This window comes from Canis lupus, chromosome 14 (genome assembly GCF_011100685.1).
Source record: "Canis lupus familiaris isolate Mischka breed German Shepherd chromosome 14, alternate assembly UU_Cfam_GSD_1.0, whole genome shotgun sequence".
Lineage (NCBI taxonomy): Eukaryota > Metazoa > Chordata > Mammalia > Carnivora > Canidae > Canis > Canis lupus.
The window spans coordinates 22340210-22360616 of NC_049235.1; positions in this window are offsets into that span (position 1 = coordinate 22340210).

Sequence of the window (20407 nt, forward strand, 5' to 3'; positions counted from 1 at the left end):
GAATTTTCAGGAAACAAAGACTTGTCTTCAGTGGGTTTCAAGCTAATACATGTGTGTTGGTTTCTGTGATATAAGGTAGTAAGAAATGCCTTGAGAGTGCCTTGAAATATGGATGCTTTTGAGAACTTTACTGGGGGGAGAGAAGATTTTATGGAAAAGTTGAAAACAGGGCTGTACCCAGATGAACATGAGCAAAATCTAGAAACTAGATAATCAGTCTAGAGGTAAGAGGTGGTTCAAAGCAAAAAATTGAGTGTCCCTAACAGGAAACATATACTCTGAGGTGAAGCATCTGCCCAGTCCAGGAGCTCAAGCTCTAAACCAATTGTAGGATATGGCCACATTCTCTTCTGCAGTAGAAGGGAACAATTGAGTGAGTGACTCTATATAGAATCCTGGGAATGCGGGGAGATTCTGACACTTAACTGTGAACTTTATCCTGTGTCTCAACCAAAACTTAGTGGCAGATCACTAAGGGATGCAATCAAAGTTTGAATCTCACAGCGCTACTGGGCAAATCCAATCATCTGCACTTTAGAAATAAAAACCTAAGTTCAGGGACTGGTCCAAAATTTCAAACAAGTTCAAATTAGTCAGAATGTTGGTGGCAGCCTCCCACTATCCACTTAATGCATTTTCCCCTCTGACAAATGTGCCATTTATGATTGTGCTCCATTTTTTAAAGTGTCATAATTATACATCTGTTTTAGTAATAGCAAATACCAGCAAAGAGCGCTCTTGCTCCATGGAGTGTTGTCTTTGCTTTCTGCTGAGCTCTTCTTCAGCTCTCTGCAGTCTATAGCCACTGTGTAAATAAAGAAATACTAATTCTAATAACCCCTGACTCCCATTAAAATAAAGGGAGAGATCCAATTAGGTGAAATCTATCAGGAAGATTGTCCATCATGAGCAGAGAGGTTGTTCACCTTCTTTCCCTAGTTAGAGGCTGCATGCTTGTCATCATTTAAATAGCAGCTTGCTTCTTTCCCTTTGTTAGGATGTATTTTTATGTCTATTGATTACCTCAAGATGATTATATGGATAAATTCCTCCGTTCTTTCAACAAGGTAAGGCAGGGCTAGAAGATAATTTTTCTTTGTTGTCAAGTTACTAGTTTACAATAGAATTAGAGGTAAAAGTGGGTCCTGCTTGATCTATTTATTTTTGTTTTCTCCAAGAATAAAAGTTAAATACATCTGCATTCTTTGAAACCTGCTGACGGGGTTCTGACACTCATTTGAATTGCAGAATCTCAGAAACATTTCCTTGTTTTAAAAGAAAGGACCTAAGCCCGTCTCCTGGAAATTAGTAAATACTCTTGCTCTGTGAGAACACATCTTCCTATTATCTTCATAGGGTAGACAAGCTTTTCTGCCTTGCTTTTTGGATTGAATATGATGCCTCACATAGAAGTTTTTACTTTATGGATGAATGAAGGGGAAATAACATTTCACTCATCAGCCCTGTTCTTCACTCTTCCTTCGAGTGTTTATTGCACAAAACACTGCTCTAGGCACTCTAGAGATAAAAGGTGAATTAAACACTTCAAGAGGTTGAGTATTCCCAGGGAAAGTCAACATGCCTGCTTGAAGCAATGACAAAATCCTGGTTGACTTCCTTCTCTAGAAAAAATTTGAGTCCTTTGAAAATAGTCAGGCACAAAGTTATAGAAACAGAGACAAATATCACAGGGTTTTTCTACAACCCCTTTATTCTCTACTCAAAATAACATTTAACAATTTTAGGTATCCCCATTTGAATTTAGCTCTCTGCAGATTTTCTTTTTTCTAAGTGTCTGAGGGGCTCTAGATTTAGAGATTGGGAATAGAAGGGAGGAATAGGCATCCTACTTCCCTGGAGTGGAACTGTGAGACCATGGGAACAAGCCATCACAAATCTCACTTAGCTGGGTATACTGGAAAGGTGTCCCATGATATAAAGACAACGTAATTCTCAGAACTAACTCTCCCAGGAATTTTGCCTGCTCATTTGTTGCATCATACAAACATTTTCTTCTAGAAAAGTTGCCAAATATTTTTGTTCATGACTTTCTAAATAGATAATAACCACAATTGGTAAGTCCATTTGCTCTTCACAAGTGGAGAAAAAGAGCCCATAGTTGTTTAGTGAATGTCAGGAGGTATATTTAGGATCATTTTTCAGGCCATTAAGGGGTCTTCTGAACCAATGCTCAGTATACCTCTTTTGTTCAAGATGGGTTGCCCTTCAAACTCTGCTTGCATGCCCTAAGTCAGTAGCCCAATGTTAATATTTAGGACAGCCAAAACCACAGGCAGTAAACCTCAGAAAAAAGTTAAACTTTATTTCTAGCAACATCTTTTTCAGTATGAATACAATCCCAATTGAAGGGTTTCTCTTAAAGCCTCTTGTTGATACTAGTGTAACTTGGGCAAAGTTTTAAAAGAAAGAATCCAAATATAAATTAAAGGCCACAGATAGTTTTTAGATGTTTTTCATGTGAATCTAGGCATTTGTAGTAAACAAAAAAAAAAACATGAGATGCAAAGATTTCAATATGGGGAACAATTAAAAAATTATTTTTTTCAATTAAACATTAAAACTACATGCTTACCTAGTTAAAATGCCTAATTATTTAACTACATATTTTTCCCCATGGCAAAATAACCCAGAAAATCAGAGTTTAAAGTAATTTGAATTTTTGTTAACATACGTTGTCACTAAGCCATTGTGAGTTAGTTGAGTATCTGGGAAATGTGTGCATTTTAGAAATATGATGGTGTTTATTTGTGTTTGTTTTAGAAAACAGGGCTTTTAATGCAGTAAAAGTGTTCTCTAGTTTCTTATTATATGATCATGTAATGAAGGTTTTTGCCTGGAAATAATAAGTTGACATAAATCTGTTCTATTTTCCCAAAGATAACTCCATCCTACCCCTGTGGTTATGTTGTTTACGTCTTTGAAGCTTTATTTTCCTGTAGGTGTAGAGTAAGATTTTCTTCCTTGTCCTCATAGATCCTACTTATAAAATACAAAATAAACTTCTTCATAACTATTTTGTTGCATGGCTCAAATAGAGCTCTGTGTTCAAAGGATAGAGGAGTTATTTCTTCTACTTCCCATTACTCATACAAAACATAGTTATGGATATTGATATAATAAAACTGCAAGCAAGGTTGTGATGGTGTGTGGGTGTATGTATGGCTCCCGGTATGTGCCCTATTTTAAATTTTGAAAATCTAAGTGCACCAGAGTGACCACAGTTCAGATACCATTGTTTTACATTGTTTTTCTATTACCTTCACCAAAAGTACTGTGTATAACTAGAGTACTGGGAAGATCAGGGTTTATTATGCACCTTATATGTTATCCAAGCTTCAGTCAGTTCAAAGCTTGAGTCTTTGTCATCAGGTAGAAAATAGTGAAGTTTTCTCCTAGACTTGAGAAGTAAAGGAAATCATAATTAGAAGAAAATATACATGATGAGTAAGCTCCTCCACAGTTGTGAAGAAAGCTTATTAAACCTCCTGTTGAGGGTATATCTTTGTCAGAAAGAAACAGGCTTTTTAAAAAATATATTTAAGCAAAAAACAAAAAACCCAGTTCATTCATTTTTTCCCACTCCTACATCTGGCAACCACCAACCTGTTCTCTGTATCTATGAGGGTTTTTTTTTGTTGTTTGAGATTCCACATATAAGAGAAATTATACAGTATTTGTCTTTCTCTAACTTATTTCACTTAGCATAATGTCATCAAGGTCCATCCAAGTTTCAAGTGGCAGGATTTCTTTTTTTTTTTTTTTTTTTTTTTTTTCAGGATTTCTTTCTTATGGCTGAATGTTGCACTATATGCATATCACAATTTATTTATCCTTTCGTCAGTTGATGGCACTTGAGTTATTTCCATATCATGGCTATTGTAAATAATGCTGCAGTGAACATGAGGGTGCACATATCTTTTCAAATCAGTGTTTTAATTTTCTTCTGATAAATATCCAGAACTGGAATTGCTGGATCATATAGTATTTCATTTTTAACTTTTTGAGGAACCTCCCTACTGTTTCCTACACTGGCTGTGTGTAGGAAACACACACATTCCCACTAACAGTGCATAAGGGTTCCCTTTTCTCCACATCCTTGCGAATGCTTGTTATTTCTTGTCTTTTTGATAATAGCCATTCTAATAGGTATGAGGTAATATCTCATTATGGTTTCAACTTGCATTTTATTGATGATTAATGTTATAGAGCATTTTCTTTTGTACCTGTTGGTTATCTATATGTCATCTTTGGAAAACTGTCTATTCATATCTTCCATTTTTCAATCAGATTTGTGGTTGTTTTTAAAATATTGGGCTGTATATGTTCTTTATAAATTTTGAACATTAGTCCCTTATCAGATAAATGATCTGCAAACATTTTCCCCCATTTAGTAGATTGTCTTTTCCTTTTGCTCATGGTTTCCTCTGCTCTGCAGAAGCTTTTCAGTTAGATGTGATCCCACTTGTATATTTTTGCTTTTGTTGCTTCTGCTTTTGGTGTCAGATTCAAAAGATCATTGCCAAGACTTATGTCAAGGAGTTTACCACTTGTTTTCTTCTAGGAGTTTTACAGTTTCAGGTATTACATCAAAGTTTTTTCATCTATTTTGGGTTAATTTTTGTTTATGGTATAAGAAAGTGATCCAATTCCCTTCTTTTGTATGTTCTTGTCCAATTTTTCCAACACCATTTATTGAAGGGATTTTTCTTTCCCCCTTGTGTATTCTTTTTTTTTTTTTTAAGATTTTATTTATTTATTTATTCTTGAGAGACAGAGAGAGAGAGGGAGAGACACAGGCAGAGGGAGGAGCAGACTCCACACAGGGAGCCGGATGTGGGACTTGATCCTGGGACTTCAGGATCATGCCCTGGGCCAAAGGCAGGCGCTAAACCATTGAGCCACCCGGGCTGCCCCCCGCTCTCGTGTATTCTTGACTGCTTTTGTCATAAATTGACATTTATGAGTGAGTTTATTTCTGTGCTTTCTATTCTGTTTCATTGATCTATAGGTCTATTTTTATGCAGTATGATACCAATTTAATTACTATAGCTGTAGTATAGTTTGAAGTCAGGAAATGTGATGCCTCCAGCTTTGTTCCTTTTCAAGATTGTTTGGCTATTCAAGGTTTTTTACAGTTGCATACAAATTTTAGGATTATTCTAGTTCTGTGAAAAAATGCCATTGGAAATTTTAATAGGGATTACATTGATTCTGTAGATTGCTTTGGGTAGTACAGACATTTTAGCAATATTCTTCTAATTCCTAGGAACAAAATATCTTTTCATTTATCTCATCTTCAATTTCTTATATTAAGGTCTTCCAGTTTTCAGTGTATAAATCTTTCACCCCCTTGGTTAAAGTTATTAGGCATTTTACTCTTTTTGATATAATTTGATATAAATGGGATTTTAAATTTTTTTCTGGTAGTTCAGTATTAGTATATAGAAACATACCAAATTATTATACATTTATTTTGTATCCTGTAACTTAATTGAATTTATTTATTCTAATAGTTTTTTGATAGTGTCTTAAGGGTTTTCTATGTATTATATCATGTTATCTGTGAACAATGACAGTTTTACTTCTTTTCCAATTTGGATGGCTTTTAGTTCTTTGACTTGCCTAATTGGTATGGCTAGGACTTTGAGTACTATGTTGAATAAAAGTGGTTAGAATGAGCATCCTTATCTTATTCTTAGAGGAAAAGTTTTCAGCTTTTCACTGTTGAATATGATGTTAGCTGTGGGCTTGTCATATGTTGCCTTCATTATGCTGAGATACATTCCCTCTATACCACTTGGTTGTAAGTTTTTATCAAGAATGGATGCTGAATTTTGTCAAATACTTTTTATACATATATTGAGAGGATATGATTCTTATCCTTCATTTTGTTAATGTAATTATTACACTGATTGATTTGTGCATTAAACCATCCTCACATCCATAGAATAAATTCTATTGGATTATTGTGTATTATCTTTTTACAGTGTTGTTGAATTTGGTTTTGTTGAGAACTTTTGCATCTGTGTTCATCATAGATACGGGCCTGTAATTTTTTTTTGGCATCTTTATCTGGTTTGGGTATTAGATAATGTTGGACTCTTCTTTTTTTTTTTTTGGAAGAGTTTGAGAAGAATTGGTATTAATTCTGTGAATGTTCGATAGAATTCACCAGTGAAGCCATCTAGTCTTGGATGTCTGTTTCTTGGAAGTTTTTTGGTTACTGATTCAGCCTCATTACTAGTAATCAGTCTTTCAGATGGACATTCTGATTTTTAATTATTTCCTCAGACATGACCCTAGACATAGCTTTCTCCATAATTGTACTAGCCAGGTTCATTTTATTTTGAAAAACATTCTACATTTAGTAAACCTAGCTTTTCTTGACAAGCTCAAAAATGTGAGATATATGAAAGAGCAGTTTTCTTCAACTACATAGTTTCTATTTCCACAGTGTTACAGCTGAGTAGTTTAACCTTTTACACATCATTTTTTAAAAGATTATTTATTTGTTTTAGAGAGAGAGAGAGAGCGCATGCACACACATGTACTCAGGCATACGGAGGGGAATGGGAAACAGACTCCCCACTGAGCAGGGAGCCCTACATGGGGCTTCATCAGAGGATCCTGGGATTATGACTTGAGCTGAAGGCAGACGCTTAACAGACCGAGCCACCCAGATGTTCTTCACACACCATTGCTATTGACATTTGCAAAAACTTTTTTTTCTCAGATATGAGGGGTTTGATGGAGGTTTTCCTAACTCAACCTTCAGATACCTCCCATACTTCATTATTAAAGAAGGTAAAAATAATTCAGCTAGCAAAACACTTTTTAAAGATAGTCACCCAATGAATTACATTTAAAGACTTCAATAGATTAAATTGCGCAGCAAAGGCCAAATGAGATTAAGACAAAAATGGAAATTATCTTACTGTCCTTTATTAGAACATATAAGGACTTAATGCTAATGTGATGAGAAATTGGTATTGGGTTTGTTAAAGTACTTTTTTGCTAATTTCTATTCTCTTTCAATTTTCTTTAGAGAAAGACTTAACCTTTCATGCCGTAATATGAATATATTCAAGCCTAAAATGTTATTTTACTACATTAAATATTTATGTTTATTGAACATAAATAAAACATTGGCCAGAATATTTTAACATTTTAAATATTTTATGTCACAAATTTCCATAGAAATCATACACCAATACTTTGCATGGATGTTCATTTAAAAACTACATACATACAGCTAAGAGAGGTTTTCCAGTATTACCAACTTCATTTAAATGACCAAGACCTAGTTAGAGAAATAGCTTTTCCGCGTTATCTGGGCAACTGGTAAAGCAGTAGCTTTCCCAATGTCTGCAGTAATAGCCACATCTGACCCTATCTTTCCATTGGCTATTCATTGCTGCTAGTTACAGCACTTTTGTTACTAGGTAGATCAACTTTTTGTCTTGACACTACTACTACTACTACTACTACTACTACTACTACTACTACTACTCTGAAAGAGCAAAGGGGGACCACTGAGGTTGACACAAAGATAGTAATTGCAGTATCTGCTGCTCCTAGCACTAAGGGAAGAAGGAATAGATTAAGGTTTTTCGAATCTAACAGTTTAGAGAAAAGACTGCAGAGCTTGGACCCAGACCTCTGATAGAGTGCTGCCCAAGCCCGGGTAGCTCAGCGGTTTAGTGCCGCCTTTGGCCCAGGGCGGGATCCTGGAGACCCAGGATCGAGTCTCACGTCGGGCTCCCTGCATGGAGCCTGCTTCTCCCTCTGCCTGTGTCTTTGCCTCTCTCTCTCTCTATGTCTATCATGAATAAATAAATAAATAAATCTTAAAAAAAATGAGAGTGCTGCCCAGCTAGAGCTGTGTTTCTGGGGTTCAGAGAAAGCAGGCCTGCAGATGTGGGACTGAGACCAACCAACCAGCACTGGTGTCTGCAAGAAGAGTCAGTTTGGCTGGTTGCGGTACTGTAGGAAAATGGGCAACCAGAACCAGGAATGCCACTGCCAAAGTGAAGAAACATTGGCAGGTTTCTAGCAAAACTAGAAGTAACAGGTCCCTTCTCCCTCCTCCAGTCTTCTTGTCTTCTTTTAGCAGCTCTTGGAATAAACAGGGAACGCCTGATGGAATGGAAACGTGATTTGAAGAGTCCCAGCATTACACAGAAAAGTATAGAAGGGTGATTTGGGAGCTAAGAGAAAAATAGTTCAAGAGCCTTGGGTACTTGCATTAGAGAAGAAGACATTCTGAAAATATAGGAGCTAAATATCTAACCTTAAGAAGTTATAAAAAGAAAAATAGAATAAAAAAGAAAATGAATGGGGATACTTTGGGGGAAGTGCACCTTACATTACCACAGCCTCAAAGGGTTTCCCTGAGAGGGGGTCATGGTCAGTTGTTTTGTAGACTCCAGCAAATCCATGAAAGGTAGTTCCAGTGCAAAGATGTTTTCATCTCTGCCTACTCTTTATGGATACCTAGATGATTGGCAGTAATAATTAGCTTTTTTGAAATCAACAGCTTCCAAAATTTTTAGCCAAACTTCCTTTGCTGGAAACACAACTCGATACCAGCAGCTTTGTCTTGCATAGAGTAAAAATTCCACATTTGCCTACAAGTACTCATCTGTGAAGAGATCTATTTTTTTTTTTAAGATTTTATCTATTTATTCATGAGAGACACACAGAGAGAGGCAGAGACATAGGCAGAGGGAGAAGCAGGCTCCCTGCAGGTAGCTTGATGGGGGACTCAATCCCAGGACCCCAGGATCATGACTCGAGCTAAAAGGCAGATGCTCAACCACTGAGCCACCCAGGTGTCCACCCCCCAGGTCCCCCCATTAACCTTCCTAGAGCACACTCCCAGTTCCCTCTCTCCTACCACAGCAGTCCCCTATATTTGCTTCTTTGGAGTTTCTCCTATTTTCATGAACTTTTGGATGCAGAGGACAAGGTTGACATTTTGGCAGATAATCATGACATTCACAGAATGGTAAATATAACACAATAGAATCAGCATGTCCTAAGACATTTCTACAGATCTTGATGAGTTTCTTCACTGTGCAGAAATTTTTACATGTCTTAATTGAAAATCAGTATTTATAAAATACCAATAAAAATATGTTGACCTATGTGTGCAGGTCCTAAAAATCAAATTCAAATAAAACCAAAGGCAAGTTCTGATGAGAAGATTCTTCGTCACCTAATAATTCTATTTTGGCTTATTGTTATTTTTGACAGATTCTGTGTGAGAAACTTTAAGTCTATGTGACAGCAAGGCATAGTAAAGTCTGAGAATTATGTATGAAACCTGATCCACAGCTTGCTGCTTATGTGTCCTTTGGTGAGTTCATCTCTGAACTGTAGTTTCCTTATCCTTTTCCTGATAGAGTTATTATGAGCATTAAATGAGATAAAGAGAAGGGAACTCTGATGTCACTGCCCCCTCATCCTCTAGCTCCTGCTGGCAGCAAATTCATGTTTGCGACAGTAACAATAGCAGGTACAGGCAAGTAGCCTGCACAATGTTTCAAATTCTGGAGACGGTTTTCAACATTTAATTCCTGAGGGATAGGGAGTCTTAATGATCCCGATGAATCATCAAAGGACATAAAAATAATGACCTACATTGAGATTTGTTTTAATAGACAGATTTTGTGTCACAGAAATTATGTCAAGTCTAATTTGCTACCATTTCTTGCATCTGAGAAACCCCAAGGCCCTCTCTAGGTGATAGAATTCAAATGCCCTAACAAGAACAAACACCTATGGACACATTTCAACTCCGGGGGGCTAATCAGACAAGCCATGAGAGTCATTTCCAAGGTGTTATCAAACTCAGTTTTTAATTATCTTTAGGAATATCTTTTAATTTATCTTTAGGAATAACATGGTGGGTTTAATGTTTGGTGTATGCCCTTAGATGTTATAATTGCAGTTGAAACTTTTAAGAAGTACTTCAAAATTTGAGTCTGCACTAGGATAAAGGAGATAATGTTGGTCATAAGTGTGTAGTCTTTAGAACAGCAGCTCCAGTAGACCTGGGGATTTTAGAAATATATATTCTTTCAAATAAGCTATCTAGATCATTCTGATGTTCATTTAAGTTCGAAAACTACTCCTTAATGCAATGCTTCCTAAATCTTGGTGTTCATCTCCAATAATCAGCTGAAAGCTTATTTTAAAACAAACAAGCCAACAGATGATCTCACGCCAACCCTCTAGATTCTGATTCAGTCGGTTTGGGACCACGGAATACATGTCTTAAAAAGATGCCTCTAGGCAATTCTACTGATTATCTGGGTTTGGAAACCACTTTATTAATCATTAGGTTTCAGTGGAAGGAAGGGAGGGAAGAACAGTAGGGGAGATAGAGAGAGAGGATTAAATAGGTTTTCATTAAGTCAAAATATACTATCACTGAAATATCTATATTTAGTATCATTTTCAGAACTAAGCTTAAAGAACTTACATTAATGGCAAGCTGTTTAAACAAGGGCCAGGTTAAAAACCACTTATTTTTCCTCTAATTTTTGACTCTAATGATTATTTAATTCTGCCCTCATTAACTACAAGATTTGGCTATATTATCCTTTTCTAACACACTTGAAATGTTTATCTTGGAGTCAGACCCTTTCAGGACTTGTCCTAAACTCTTAGGCTTGAAGTTAAAAAAAAGTACTGCTAACAATTTGTCCTCGATATTCTAGCCATTGCCAGATTCTGTCCATTTTAAATACTGGAATGTGGAGCTCTGTGGAACTAATTGAAGGCAAAGCTCTTTCAGCTCCTTCAGCTGGAATCATCTGGCATTTTTCTCTGACTTTCCCACATCCCATCTTCTTGTGTGCCTGAATAGGAAAAAATCTATCATACAAAATATCTTCAAATGACAGCAACAAGAGCTTTTGTGATATATTTTCAAATATCACAAAGGGAAAAACATTATACCCACACTTGAAGAAGAGAAGCATTACCTTTCTAACAGTAATTCTAACCCTGACATCCGATTATGAAATAAAGGCCCCTTTCTGACTGTAGACCAGGGGAGTGGCAAACTCTGACCCATCACCTATGTTTATACAATCCATGAACTGAGACAGGTTTTTACATTTTTAAATGGTAGAACAAAATTCAAAATAATCAGATTTTGTGACAGTAAAAATAATGATATTCAAATGTCAGTGTCCAAAATAAAATGCAAACAATCTCAGAACCTAGCCACATTCATTCATTTATCGTTTTTGGCAGCTTTTGTTCTACAAAGGCAGTACTGAGTACTACTATGGTATTGAGTCTTCCTGCTACAGAGGTCATAAAACCCACAAAGCTAAAAATATTTCCTAATGGTCCTTTAGAGAAAAAAAATGCTACTCCTGTTCTAGACTCTTAGTTACTGGATGAAGTGACCCCCCCCTGCTATTCATGCTTGGCAGTTTCTCCCACCTTAAGTACTTAGGTTAATGTTTTTCATTTTATAGGTACAGATTTTACAATCTACCTTCCTTCTAAAAAGCTTATTCTTCATTAGCTTATTATATTTTTAACATCATTTAGAATAGGAGTGTTAACAAGGATATAAAATAGAGATTTCCAGGGTCTGACCCACCTAGAACATAGAGGACAACTATGGTAAAGAAAGCCAAGGGGATCCCTGGGTGGCTCAGCAGTTAAGCGCCTGCCTTTGGCCCAGGGCGTGATCCTGGAGACCCGGGATCGAATCCCACATCGGGCTCCCTGCATGGAGCCTGCTTCTCCCTCTGCCTGTGTCTCTGCCTCTCTCTCTCTCTCTCTGTGTGTGTGACTATCATAAATAAATAAAAATTAACAACAACAACAAAAAAAAGTAAAAAAAAAAAAAAAAAAAAGCCAAGGCTATGGCTTAATGAGAATTAGAACTCACTTTTCTCTAGGGCTATTTCATGCCCTAAAACAAGGACACTGTCTTCTTTAGCAACTTTTGTCATAAATAAATCTATGAATCACAATAGATTTTTCCATACAAAGCCAAAAAGATTTTTAAAATTCCACTTTCAACTATTTTATCTCATTTTTCATTTCATAGTAAGTTATTTTCTCCTGCAAAAAATCCAATGAGAACATACTTATCAATCACATTTCAAAGTGTATTGACATCTGGCTTATATTTAAAATGGAGAGATTAAGACAAAAGGAAAAATCAGTCTTAGAGAAACAAAGTCATTCCAGAGATCTAAAATTACAAAAGAAATAAGATTAAGAAATAAATGAAAACAGCAATCACTTTTCAAGATGGTGGCCAAGCAAAGTCTAAAACAAACAGACTTCCCTAAAAAATTCAGCCTCCAGCAACCAACATTTTTCTTGCCTTCTTGTTATGGAAAATGAACAATGGAAGTACAGAGTTCATCATAATCATTGATTTCAAGTCAGCTCTCATAAACATCTCCACATTCTTCATTGCTAATATTATTGGCATCTTGAAGCAGTTACATGATAATTCACAAGTCTACAGAACATGCTAGTTCTTTTGTGTACAAAATTACTAAAAAGTACACTAGTTTTATAGGCAGAATCAAAATTTTTGCATTATTTTTTGTGTAAATGCCCTGTGTTTTATGAAGGTGATAGACATCCTCTGCTACAATTTCAAATTATATGTCACATTCCCAAGAATTAGATACCAGAGAAAATTGCTACTCAGGAATATGATTTGCATTTTACTTTTATTTATTGCATTCATTGCATTTATTTAAATATTTATTGCATTTATTTAAATATAGGCATTCAAATAGTTATTGGTCTTATTGTTAGCGGCAGGGTAAATGACTATGTAAAGACATGGTAGGAACTTGTGTTAGGCTCCAGACTGAACAAGTAGCAGGTTAAATGTCCACAATTGTGGATTTTGGAGGAATGCTTCGTGGTCTGCAGGCCAAACAACTTTTAGCTAAAACGGCAAGACTGGTTAAAGGAAAATGCTACTTTCATCATTGAAAATAAGAGCTAAAATTCACTGAGTGCTTAAAGTGTAAAGCACTGTTCCATCCAGCAGCACTTGTGGCAGATGGTAATAGTTTAAACAGGTAGGAAGATGTAGAAAGTAGCATACCTTAAGTCTAGCTTTTTATCCTCATAGTACTCAGTCATGGGCAGTGGGGGCGAGAGCAGAGACGGTCTCCAGGATAAGCCCACAGTGTCTCTAATGTCTATGTTCTCACAGCAAAGGCTAACAGCATTGCAAAACGGGGGCAAATATTTTTCTGGATTCTGTGTATTATTCTCTTTTGAGGCAATCATAACATTTCATGATGAACTGGTTAACATTATAAAGGCATAGAAGTATTAATTTATGGATTCTCAGGGAAGATTGGGAAGCCAGGAAATATAAATGACACCTTTTCATGTAGTGTTTTGTGCCTTCTCCCCTACTCCCTACACACAACAGTTACACCTTTAAAGCAATGAAAAACAAAACAAAAGAAGAAAATTCAGAGTTGGGTCTTTAGCAATCACTAAAATAGAAAAGGCTGGTTTTATAATCCAGTAGAGCTGAGAAGTCTTTGTTTTGTTGTTTGAGGCTAAGCTCCTGAGAGGAGAGAAGCATAACAATCTCTATATTTACCTATTGCTTAAAAAACAATAAAAACCTAAACTCATCTTTGGTATACCCTACAATGACTGATAAAAAGTAAAATCTTACATTAATTTTTGAAAACTGTTTTGGGAGTTTGGACTTTAATGCACATGAAATACACAATATGGGTTACTGTGATATAACATATATAGGCTTTTAGACAATGGAAGGAGATAAGTTAGAAGGAAAAATGTTAAAAAAAATTTCATTCTCTACCTTTTATTTATGGATTATTTAAAAGACCTCTGTGAACCAAAATTGATAAGACTGATACTAGTGGGCCATTCTGAATACATGCCAAAAACACCAAGGTTAACACTTGCTTTTAAAAAAAAATTTTTTTTTAAGATTTATTGACTCATGAGAGACACAGACAGAGAGGCAGAGACATAGGCAGAGGGAAAAGCAGGCTCCCCAGAGGGAGCCTGATGTGGAACTTGATCCCAGGACCCTAGGATCATGCCCTGAGTTGAAGGCAGACACTCAACCACTGAGCCACCCAGTGAGCCCTAAACACTCACTTTTGATGAAAACAATGCCATGTCCTCATCATGATGTTTGTTAGGAAGAATAGTTTCTATACTATTTTGATAGCTTAGAGAAATTTTTATATTAATTTTAATGGTTTTTATAATAGAGGCATGGAATAATCCTGAAGGATTTTTTTAGTCTAATTTTCCTCATGTTTACCTATGTTGCTGGAAATTCACCGAGAAGTAAATCATTACAGTCAGAACCCATGTTGAAAATCTTTAGACATCAGTTGCCAAGTGACATTCCTTTTAGACTAATGCCCAACAGATAAACATTAAAAGTTCTTGGTTTGCCTATTGGCTATAAATCCTAGGCTTTTGCTGTCTTTTTTTTTTTTTAACTATGGTTTATTTTAAAGCATTCAATATGTGAATAACTACCCCACTACCGAAGGTCATATACTCCTGACAGATCTTTTGAATAAAGGAGCTTGTAATTGCAATTTAAATCCAGTGGTTCTTTTTTTTAAATTTAAATCCAGTGTTTCTGAGAATTAAATAAGTGGTATCTGAAAGTGTGAACCAATACTAATTATTCCCTTTCTTTATGAAGCAGAGATCCAATCACTGCAGAGTATAAACTGTGATGTAGACAAAATACCTCTGGAAGACTAAACAAATCTACAAAACAAGACAATTTTAAAAAATGTAAAAACTAAAAATGTTCAAAATACTTGTAAAATTGTACTTGTAAATATTAGTATTATAACTCCCACTAGAAGATTACACCTTTTGGCATTTTGTGTTTTTATGCAGCCTCAAACCCAGGACAGCACATAGCTTGAATGTACAATGTGGATTCAAGAGTGTGTGGGTCCCAGTATTCCTGCAGTTTATGTAGTCTGTGGTGTTTAGAATTCTCAAAAACCTTTCATATTTATGAATTTTTTAGTCTGTACCACAGCACTATGGAGGAGGCAAGAAGTTTCAGTCACAGAAAGTTTCAGTAAGAGTAAGGGATTTTACCAAGGTCACAGGGCTTATAAGTATTGGAGCCAATTACCAGTCAGATTATATTCATAATTTTATTCCCAAACACTTCTTTTGTATAATAGGAAAAGCACTGTAACTTCTCAAAAGTCTGTTCTCAAGCTAAAATTTTATGACTCCACATCTCAGTTCTCTGGTCTCTATACTGGAGCTAACGCTATTTTTATTTATTGGGTATGAGGGTAAGATAGTCCATGCCAAAGGCTCAGTAGCAGGAGTTTTGAGCAGGAAATGGTGATGCCTCCAAAACTAGTTGACCTCAGTTTGAATTAAGGTTGGATAAAACTTAGGAGATTGGAAGGCTAGGGGGAAATTTTCAGAACTAAATATTCACATTACTGGGGAAAAATGGAAACCTCACCTCCCAAAGGCTAGAAGGGCCTATACATGTTGAGAGTGATAAAGACTTGCAATCAATGAATAAAATAGGTGGGTAAAGTAGAATATTCTATGGGGCCTTGTGCCCAGTTTGCAGATTGGGATAGAAGTGGAAATGAAAAGGTCATAACTGAAAGCATCTCGTCTGATGGAAATTCCACCACAAATGTTTTAATCACATTTATCACCCATAATAAACTAATAAGAAGGTCTACACCCATAGTTTGGAGGTTAAAAACAAAGCAACAACAACAAAAAAAACCAATCGTCTTTTCCTCTTTCCATTTCCCTCCTCAATTTCCTTCTGTTCCCCTTTTAATAATGGATGAGGAAAGTTCTTCCTCTAACTTACCTTAATAGTTATTGGAGGAAAGATTTAGAATCAAACTACTTGGGAGCAAACCTGAGAGTTACTCAGCAGCCACAACCTTTCAAACCGGAGAGTTGTCCTAAATAAGAGGAACGTTGTGCTCAGAGTGAAGGAAACAACTTGAGTTACAGGCCACCTTGTACCAGCGAGGATTGCTTTGAAGTCCAAGCCACAGAAAAGTTGAGAAATAAAAGAGCTTAAGTTTATCTTATCTATCTCCTTCAATTTAAACCCAGAATTGGTTTGAAGTCCAGAGCTGAAATACTAGTGCAAAGTGCCTTCAGGGAACTAGGACCCTCTTCCTGCTCCTTAATCCCCAGTGTATTAGTTATTTATTGCTGTGTAACAGTGTTACCACAAACTTGAGTCTTAAAACAACTGCCCTTAGTATCTTACAGTTTCTGTAGGTCAGGTGTCTCGGGTTGGTTTAGCTGGTTCCTCTGCAAGACAGCAATCGAGATGCTGTCCCGGGCTAGGTTCTCATCAGAAAGTTTGACTGGGGGAAGGGCTGCTTCCAAACTCACATAGCTGTTGGCAACATTTAATCCCTTGTAGAGAATTAGACCAAGGGCTTCTGTTTTTTTGCTAGTTGTTTTTAGCTGGTTGGCTACAACAAGGTAGCAAAGGCAGGCTACAATTTTGGAATAGTTTGGATGAGGACCTATGGATTTTGAATAGGAAGGGAAAAATTGGTGTTCATGATTTCCCAAATGAAGGCTACAAGATAAGAGGTAACCATAGTTGGATGGGATTTATTTTCCTCCCTCAAGCATATATAGCCTGGGGAAATAAGGGAGGTATAGATATATGTATAGAATGTGGTTATAAGACAATGAGATAAGTTTCCATAGCACATAAATCAGGCAGCCTCTAATTTTGTACTCAAAATTAGTAGTACAAATGGACATTTGTTGTATGTATTTATACTGTACCAGCCTTACTTTTTGCAAATCTAGCAGGAGCAGATTCTAGCCTTTTTTGATGGTCTGAAAACCAGAAAATTCTTGTAAAAAAAAGGTGTCACAAAAATGGAAAGGTTAAATAAATTATTTTCAAAATTATTTATTCATTTCTTTATGTGAACTTTGTTCTCATACATATGACCTTAGCATTTCACTTTAAAACTAATTATTTGACTTAAGCTTTTAAATGTATAGTTCTCAACTTAAATAGACAGCATTGAATAAAAGTCATCCTTACTCTGCTTTATGCCAGAAAGAAGTGAACTTAGCTGGAACTTTTCGCCAATGTGGTAAAACCACCTCAAGACAAAGTATCCTGGGAGGTAAATACTTGATAGTCATCAAATAAAATAAAATTATCTTCTCATTGTGTGCTCCTTGGATATGAAAATTGTTACACAAAGACTAGGCTTAACATTGCCTGCAATATTTTTTCTCTTCACTGCACAATTTATTATTTCTTGTTGGAATCAAGTCACACTCTAGCCATATCAAGGTACCTTATGAAAAACTAGGACGTTTTGTCAGTTTGAAAGATGAGTGGCAACACAAAAGACTCTTATAATTCAGTTCCCTGGCTTCTTTTTACTAACTTTCCAGAAAGAGCATAACAATTTTAAATGAAGTTTTTTTCAGCTTTTCACTCTATTGAGATATTTATAGTTTATCATTATTGGGGCCAGTAGCCTGGAATAGATTTATATGTTCTCTTTATCTAGCACCTTTCTTCTGAAAATTCAATGCTGATTAAAAACCTATTGCTAATGCTCTGGGCAGTATCCAGAGACAGCGTTATCCTGGAACACTAGAGTTGTTAAATCTAGTATCACCTGCCTCCCTCATAGAAACAATGGAACATTTTGGAGTAAAGAGTAAGACTGCCCACAATGAGAAGAAGATGGGAGATTGTAAAAGAAAAAGAGAGGATAACTTGTTCATGATGCTCTTTTAGGGATTTTAGAGTTGAAGGCACAGATGTACTTATTCATCTGGAATTCATATTTTGTATAAGGTAAGAGATTTAGTTGACATTAGATTTTAATTTCATATCTTGATGGCTTTTCTCAACACCTAATCCTTGACATCAACAGATCAAAAGGATTCAGGGTACTCTGAGATGTAAAGATATTACTGAACATTAACATTCAGTTGGACCCTGGTAGACCATGTTTCTCTAGCTCCTATAGAAACTGTGGTTAAAGGGAATAAAAATCACATCTCAGAGACAAGATGATGATATTTTAGCTATTTAGAAAATGTTTTAGGAAGTGGTAGCACCTCCTGGGTAGCTTTCTTCTGTAAGTGTGTTAGGATCACAACCACCTCTGCCTTGGTAGCTCTTGTAGTGATTAGCATGTTAGTAGGCTTCTCCTGTCCTGATAGATTTTGAGCAATGACTTATTTACAGTTCATGCTTTAAACAAAGTACTTCAAATTTAGTAGCTTAAAGCAACACAAATTTATTATCTTACTGTTCTTTAGGTCAGAAATCTGATATAGAGCTTACTGGGTTAAAAAAAAAATCCATGTGTCAGCAGGGCTATGTATCACTCTGGAGGCTCTAGGAGTGAATCTTTTTGTTTTTTGTTTTGTTTTGTTTTTTTGCCTTTGCCATCTTCAGAGGCTACCTACATCCCTTGAATTATGGGACCCTTATTCGATTTTCAATGCCAGCATCAGTGGGTCAAAGTCTTCTTCTGATGGCATCACGCTGACCCCTCTTTCACTGTCACAGACCCTTGTGATTACATTGAGCCCCCCCTGGATAATTCAGGATCATTTCTCCATTTTAAAACCAGCTGATTAGCAACCTTAATTCCTCTCTGCCATGTAAAGTAGGAGTCACAGATCCTGGGAATTAGGAAGTGAACATCCTTCAGGGCCATTATTCTGCCTACTATAGTTCCTAAATAGTGTATGAAAACAAAAGTGGTTTTAATAAGCCAGTCACTCTGAGGAGCAAAAGTCTCAGGGATGCACTGATGAAGGTGAACTTAGCTTTATCAGCCAGCCCTGCCCACGTAGAGGGTTCAGGGTATGGAAGTCAACCAACTCCTTTGTGCTGTTTATCCCTTTTGAATTAATACAGTAGAGGGCTCCCTTCACACTTACTCCCTCCTATGTTGTCGCTAAGAATCCCTGTTTAAGTTCATGTGACAGAAGACTGTGAAGTGTTAACAAAAATGTTAACTTTTCTTTCTTGGTTCTCAGACTACATTTCCCAGCATCTTTCAAAGTTGGGCACGGTCATGTGACTGGATTCTGTAGTCCTTTATATTTTTCTCTCTTCCGGCTAGATGCAATGTCCAGTGGTAAGCTCTAGGGCTTTAGGGTAAAGCTAAGCTACTAGCTAGGAGTCTGGCTCTCCAAATGTCTACATGGAGAAGATACCCCTGTTGGCCCATGTTGGACTGTGATGTGAGCAAGAAATTCTCCTTTAGTATTTTAAGCAATTAGGATTTTCTTGGTTGGTTATAATAGCTGACCTAACTTAAATACAAATGGGTCTTAGTGCTTATAATAACTTGACATCCAAAGCACTCAGTACACCAAATTTATGTAAATGTTACGAATTAATGAATACAATATTTTTTTATCCTTATGATCATTTCTAGGTATTTTATAAAGAATTGAAGTGATCTTTAAAATATGCTATTCAAAATACTGTGTTAGCATAATGTCTATAAACAGGAGACATGTCTGTTATATAATTATGCTGTTATTTAGGACATTAATATAATAAGTCTATTTATACTTCTTTTAAATTTAAATACACAAATATTCCTTTTGAAGGAGCTTAACATATTATGACATTCAGCCTCACTCCAGAACATAGCTAATTTAGAACATTTTAGAGAAAATGACAACTGTTCTCTAGTTACAAAGAGCATAAATAAGATAATTTTTACTGACTAAAATTAATCATTGATATTAATAATACTTTATATATGGATAACACTTTGCTTCAGTATATTTAATGCCGATTATTACAAATGATCAAAACATCCCCATGAGCCAGGCAGGAGACAATGTTGTATGTCTGTGCATGCATGTGCATATGTGCATGTTTCTGGCTGTCCAATATCTATAAACAGATGAAAGGTAAGCCTTTCAGAACAGATGTTTCCTCACAAGCCTAGTAGAAATTCTGCACAGGAATAAGAATGAAAGGAAGGTCTAAGGATAGAGATTTTCCACACTGATGAGAGACTAGCAGTAAGTGCAAGTGTCCAGGGGTAGCAGAGTCTAGGGCATGGCCACACATGTCCTGTCAGGATGGTAGTAGACTCAGAGGTGATCTTGGCCGTGCCTCACTTCCCTTGGTTTCTATAGTTGTTCAGGACTTCTCACATGTCCTCACTGATTCTGTGGGTTTACCCAATTCTAAAGCATGTTGTCTTTCCTTTAAGTTGGCTTGAGATGGTTTTTATTTTGGCAACCAAAACCTTTACTGCCACAAAGTATTTGAAATTATTACCTTTGGACTAAAACTTTTGTTGAAAGGGAAGGCTGGTGCCAAAAG